Source organism: Mastomys coucha, unplaced genomic scaffold, assembly GCF_008632895.1.
Source record: "Mastomys coucha isolate ucsf_1 unplaced genomic scaffold, UCSF_Mcou_1 pScaffold4, whole genome shotgun sequence".
Taxonomy (NCBI): Eukaryota; Metazoa; Chordata; class Mammalia; order Rodentia; family Muridae; genus Mastomys; species Mastomys coucha.
The window spans coordinates 41,138,528-41,144,903 of record NW_022196910.1 but is presented as its reverse complement, the minus strand read 5'-3'; positions in this window follow the sequence as shown (position 1 = coordinate 41,144,903).

The window sequence follows — 6,376 nt, the reverse complement described above, 5'->3', positions numbered from 1 at the left end:
TCTCTCTCTCTACCATAGAGGCGGCCTTCCTCCACACTGACAGGCCATTCCATGTGGCCTTCTGTGATGCAGAAAGCAGCCCTGGCTGAACAATGGAACTTTCTTCTCACTGATCTTGAACTTTTAAGCTTGAGAAACTATGAGAAAATAAATACTTATCCTTCAAAACAGGCCCAGTCTGTGACATTCTCTTACTGAAGCACAAATGCACTGAGAGATGTCATTCTAGCCCATGAAATAATAGGAGACTTCAAGAAAATATCTATTTGAACTATGAGAAATTTGATTTGATGGCAGAATCCATTTGGAAGCCGTTTCAGGCATACAGCAAACATGGTTTTTGTATTATAGTTGTTTTCCTCCAGAAGCAATTCTCGTATTCAGAAGCACAATGCTGCCTGAACAAAATGAGGACTACTCCTCTGAGAGGTTAATTTATTTATTTATTTTTGGGCTTGCTTTATTTCATATCAAAATTAGAAATGAAGTGACAAATTATACCATAATTTCCCCCAAACTGCTTCCCTGGTTAATTCTAATTCTTTAACTTACTTTAAAGGAAAATGTTGAGTATTTTAAAATGAAAGTTAAGATACTAGGCCTTTCACATGAGTGCTAGGAGAGAACATTTGGAGTTGTGAAACACTTAAATGTTAGAAATTTGCCAAGTGATTCTGTATTTTATATGTTGTCTTGTACTTTCAGCATATCACATGAAAAGCCCACCATTGGGGCATAATCTGTAGCTGTTTATTGGCTTGTTTTGGGTTATTTGTGCAAAGGGAATCTAAATGTGACAGCTTAGAAGCATCCCACTAGCTGTCAGCACATTTTGGCAGTCTCTTTTGTAATGTTGCTTCCAATCCCTGGGTCTGTTTATAATTTAAAGAACAATGGAAAATAGGATGATTGTGCTTATCACACACAACAGAAGGAAGAGAGCGTGGAGTCACATGTAGGAGGACATACTGTGTTAAGGATGTGTCCTACGGATTTAAATTCTGATCAGTGTACTAGTTTCAGATGACTCTTGTTTCCTGCTGACCTTCTTTTTAGTCTAATGATCTTATTGTGAATTGTGAAGACTGTTTTTTTTTTATCATAAATCCTTTCCTTTCTTTGTTCTATAATACTCCCAGTCTGATTCTGAGTTTTTACCCACTGCTGCTTCTAGTACTTAAATCTTCTCTCTATTGTTTGCTCTGTATATACTTTTGAAAGGTATTGTTTTCCCATATTTCTTAATAAATCACTTCTACATTTTCATGGATTCTTTTCTCAGTTTGGAGATAACTCATACACCTCTTCATTTGAAATGAAGGATGTAGTAATTTTACCCTGAAATTCAGTTACCAAGAGGACATTAATATTTTTTACCTGGAATTCTAAAAGTGAACATAGCTGTCAACATTTGCAAAGGATCCCAAAGTCTAATTACTATGAAGCAGTCAGAATTTCGTTCACTGCGTTCAGCAGTGCAGTTTGCTATCCTTGGTGGAAGGGAACCTTTCACCAAGAGAAGTCTGCTGCGCACCATTTTGTTGCCAGTGCTCATCTATATGATAGGCTGTACTGTGCCTGCATCCCATTGGAGGGGATGACTGTACTAGGATTCAATAGCTACTGCAGAGACTCAGGTTTTCTTCCTACAACTAACATGATGGTTAATAACTGTCTATGACACCAGTTCCAGGGGCTCGGATGTCCTCTTTTGGTCTTTAGCAGCTTTGAGGGCATAGAGGGCACATGCACTGAAACACTCAAAGACATAAAATAAAATAAATAAAACTTTAAAGAAACATTGCATTTCTTCTCCACCAGAAATGTTTTATTTTGCATGATAGGCATGTACTACTTCCCCAGTTACAATGAACATTCTTATTTCTAGGAGACAGTTGCTATTTGACATGTTATCATCACTAGATCTATATCATTCTGTTCAGGAGGACAATTTTCTACATTTTTCAAATAGGCCTGCAGAGTATCTCTGTTTTCACTCCAGCCTCCTTCCAACTACTCTTAAGGCTCTAGTCACAACTTACCTGTTTCCACATTGATTCCAAGAAATCAGAGGGTAATTTGCTATAATTAATTGGGTTATATATAATTTTAAGTCAAAGAGGTCATAGCAGTCTAGTTACTTTATATTAAAATTGGCACAGAAAATATTTCTATAACTTACTGAAAAGTATGCTATTTGAACTTAGTTATATATCTATAATCATTTATGTGAGTCTCATCTGTGTGAAGGTCATCAATGTTTAGAAAATCAGAACTCATCTCAGATGAACAGATACTTCTTGATTTGACAAGGATTAGAAATCTCTTCAGACTAGTTCCAAGAGGGATTAGCTTCAGGGTTTGAAATTATTGTTTGTTACTGGGTATCTTTGCCATGTTGGGCACTGTTCTAAACATTAAGCACCTTATCTCTAAACCACATAACACCCTGCAAGGCAGATGTAAAAAGCTTCATTTTCTAAATGTGGAAATGCAGGCCTAGGCAGTTCAAATAGCTGGAGTGAGGTCATAAAGATGGCCAGAGGCAGAGTTTAGAATCAAATATTGCATTGGTTATGAAACTCCATACAGTAAGTTCTCCAGCAGGCATCTTTAATTGTCAATTTGTTGATTTGACAAATTGATAAATTGTTAATTTGTCTTGTGCCTCTGTGGGAGTGACAGGCATTGAAGGTCTAAGACTGGAGTTCGGGTTGGATGTAAGGGTCTTTGGATTTGTAACCATTATCTCTCAATATTTATGGAGGATAACAGCATTTCTTTGATGAGCACCAATTAGCAAACATAATTGGCTTAATTACAGTGACAAATCTTACCCTGGTATATGCTATCACTTCTAATCTACCTCCTTTGTTTAACATCCTCTCTCCCATTCTGACTTACATTCAATCTCTCTCTCCTTTACGAAATGTCTTCAATAGAAACTTCTTGCCTTGTTTATCCTTGCTCTGATTTTTTCTTTTTATAAATATACTTTTATTCTCAATTCTTTGAGAATGTCATAAGTGCATATAATGTTTTTTGAACATATTCATTTTAACACCTTCCATATTTTTCCAAGGTCAACTTCTCCATCCCGTGATTACTGCTTTATTTCCTTTTAAATGTTAAGAAATATGTCTATAAGAGAAAATAGTATCTGTATATTTACATTATTCCTTATGATTCTCAATATATTTTTATAGAGCAAAAGCCATGTGATCAGAATGTTAATAACTATAGGACACAAGATTAGATAATGATTTTATTTGTTATTATTTTACTTATTTTCTTATCTCTAATTGCTATTCTTTAAAGAAATATTGCTTATAGTTTAGGGTATACTATCTATTCACTCCTGATATTAGCAGATCAAATAGATTTTGTCATTCTAGATGGAAAGCAAGTAAAATGTCAGAGTAGAAATATAACTTTTTAATAAACCATCCTTTAATAAATTAAGGATGGGATGGATGCAATTTTGGCATATATATATATGTATATGTATATACATATGTATATATATATATACACACACACACATACACACACATATTTCTAAATACAGCCTGCTTAGTCTTTATAATTTTACTTGTATATATGTTTTCAGGGCTGTGTATTTGGTACTGAATAACCTATTGGTGTGGTCTTCCTTGCATGTCCTTTTAGATGTTGCTCACAAATGAAACCATTGTAAATTTCTTATCCTCAGATGATTAGAATAGACTATATTATTCTCAAAAGAAAAAAAAAACATAACTTACCTCAAAAGCTGTTTGAAGTTTGGCACACATATTATAAGAGATTATTTACATGAAAACATTTCCAGGAAAATGAATCAATAAAATAAATGTGAATATGACTTTAAGCTCCTGCCTCTGCTAAACATGTACAAGTATATGCTATTTATGAAGGATGTTTTTTATATCATTACTATAATGCTCTTAATTACGATTTTATTATGTAAATTTTATGTAAATCTTAGTGATTATTATGGAAATTAGAGGTAAATTTCATTTGTATTCTATTAGCAGTGCTTTGGATGAGGATGTAGGTTAATTATTTGCATTATTTGAGGTGAACTTTTAAGAATGAGAGATGAGAATTTTTGGTAAATGCTCAGAAAGCATTTATATAAATAGTAAATAAATATGTATTTTATTTCACCTTTTGAGAGATATAATGGATTTATCAGTTTACACTATACTATTTTGGGACTTCAATTTAATCTATGAAAAGCCTTCAATTTGATCCATAGATGGAAATTTTAACACCATATCTTTATCTCTTACAGAATTATAACTTTTTATGCATGAAAATACCATAGATTAGTTTTGACTGTGAGATTCTTGAAATATTAATGTGCCTACATATGGGTATGTTTATTTTTAAATTCTACAAGGTAAAATATACCTTGCACAATCAACAAAAAACAATTTATACTTTATTTTGACACGATTTTATCAATTAAAACTTTTCAGTGGGAAAATTTTATTTACATAATCAAAATTATAGTATCAAATGATTGAACTGATAGTAAAAATACCTTATCTGTATATAACATAAACATTTATGAATCATTTTATTTACATTATTTCAATTAAATTCAATATAATATGACTAAGTTTTACTAGTTTTTAATTTTTTAGTATTGAACCAGAAAGAGACTCATTTTATTATTTTTCTGAACTTCAATAGATTTAGAGGATTGCTTTTGATTTCTATTAATGTGAGCTACAATAATTTTAATTTTTATCAAATAAAATATTGTGACTTTGAGTCTGACACTTACTTTAGGTAGTTAATAAATTGAGCAACATTTTTGAATATTGTTCCTCTTCAGAAAAAGGATAAGAAAAATGAATGGTTTAATAGAGATTTTCTACATGTATAAAATGTTAATTATACCACATAGAGAGGAAGTTGTCATTTCTATTATGAGAGAGGACAAAGGACTGGTTACTGAAAACTACAAGTGTTAAATGAAATTCACGAGTTTGGCTGCCACCATATCTTCACTGCTAGAACATGTGCATAGTATAAGTGGTACTGGAGTCAATCATCAGTGTCATGACATAAAGTTAAATAAATAAGTAAAATAAAGTAATTTAAGAGTTTATATAGACTATGAGAAACAGTAAAGCAAAGAGAATGTTTGCAATAAAAGGAATATTAGCTGCATAACTTTATATATTTGATCATTCTTTGTCTTTGGCTACTCTACATCATGAAAAGTGAACAATTAGTAAATATACTATTTAATTTCACATTTTATTTATTCTACATTTTTATTTATTTTAAAATAAATTTATTTTCCCTCTCTCTCTCTCTCTCTCTCTCTCTCTCTCTCTCTCTGTGTGTGTGTGTGTGTGTGTGTGTGTGTGTGTGTTTGTGTTTGCATGTACATGTTTGGGTATCCATGTGGAATGTGGACAACAGAGGATTATTTGCAGGAATCGTTTTTCTCCTTTCATCTTGTGGTCCCAGGTCTTTAGGTTTGGGGACAATACTTTATCACACTTAGGCATCTTTCTAGAACCTAGTTTCATATTTTTAAAATAATTTAGTCAGCATCTGAGGCTTTGGTCCAGTTTTATAATTCCTGTGTGTTTTCTGTAGAAGTGTTGGACTCAGCCCAGGAGTATAGTGGAATTTAAGTCCATAGCAAAGAGAAACCATAATCAACTTAACTCCAGAATATTTAAGTTTTCTCTTATATTTTGATGTTAGCTTATAATCCTTTGATATATCTGCTCAAATCCTAATGACCACGGAGTTTAGGCACCTAGAAAACAATGAAAGTAGAGATCTCTCAAAGATGAGGAAAGAGAATAAATTTTATAGAGGGGTAAAAGGTAAACTAGGATAGCAGAATAAAGTAGAGATGGGGGAGAAAATGAGGATAAAAGAGGGAATACTAAATTTAAAGCCATATGTAAAATCATATGTAGCACATGCATAGTAGAGGATTGTTGGGCTCTATTTGGCCCTGGCTTGGGCCTTGAGGACAAACCTGAGCCTGGCTTGAGTTTTGGAAACTGTCTCACTCATTTCAGTACTGGAGTGAGTCAGCATAACCTGCTTAAGCCTGCCTTTGCCTAGATCCTGCTGACGTAGAGTAACTTTGTTGGCTCCTTCAGTCACCCCATACTCCTCGTCAACTTTCTCCTCCCCCCACATCATCTCACCCCAGCTGAAAACTCCACCTCCTCTCTCAGCCCTATATAAGAGAAAGGATTGATACATAAAAACGAGTTCCTGCTTTGACAGACTCCCGGCTCGGTGTGGTTATTCTCCGGAGGCAGGAGATCTGAGCTGCGACACTCACCATCCCGCTCAGCCCCCAAGAGGCTCAGCTGGACCGAGCTCTCTCCCT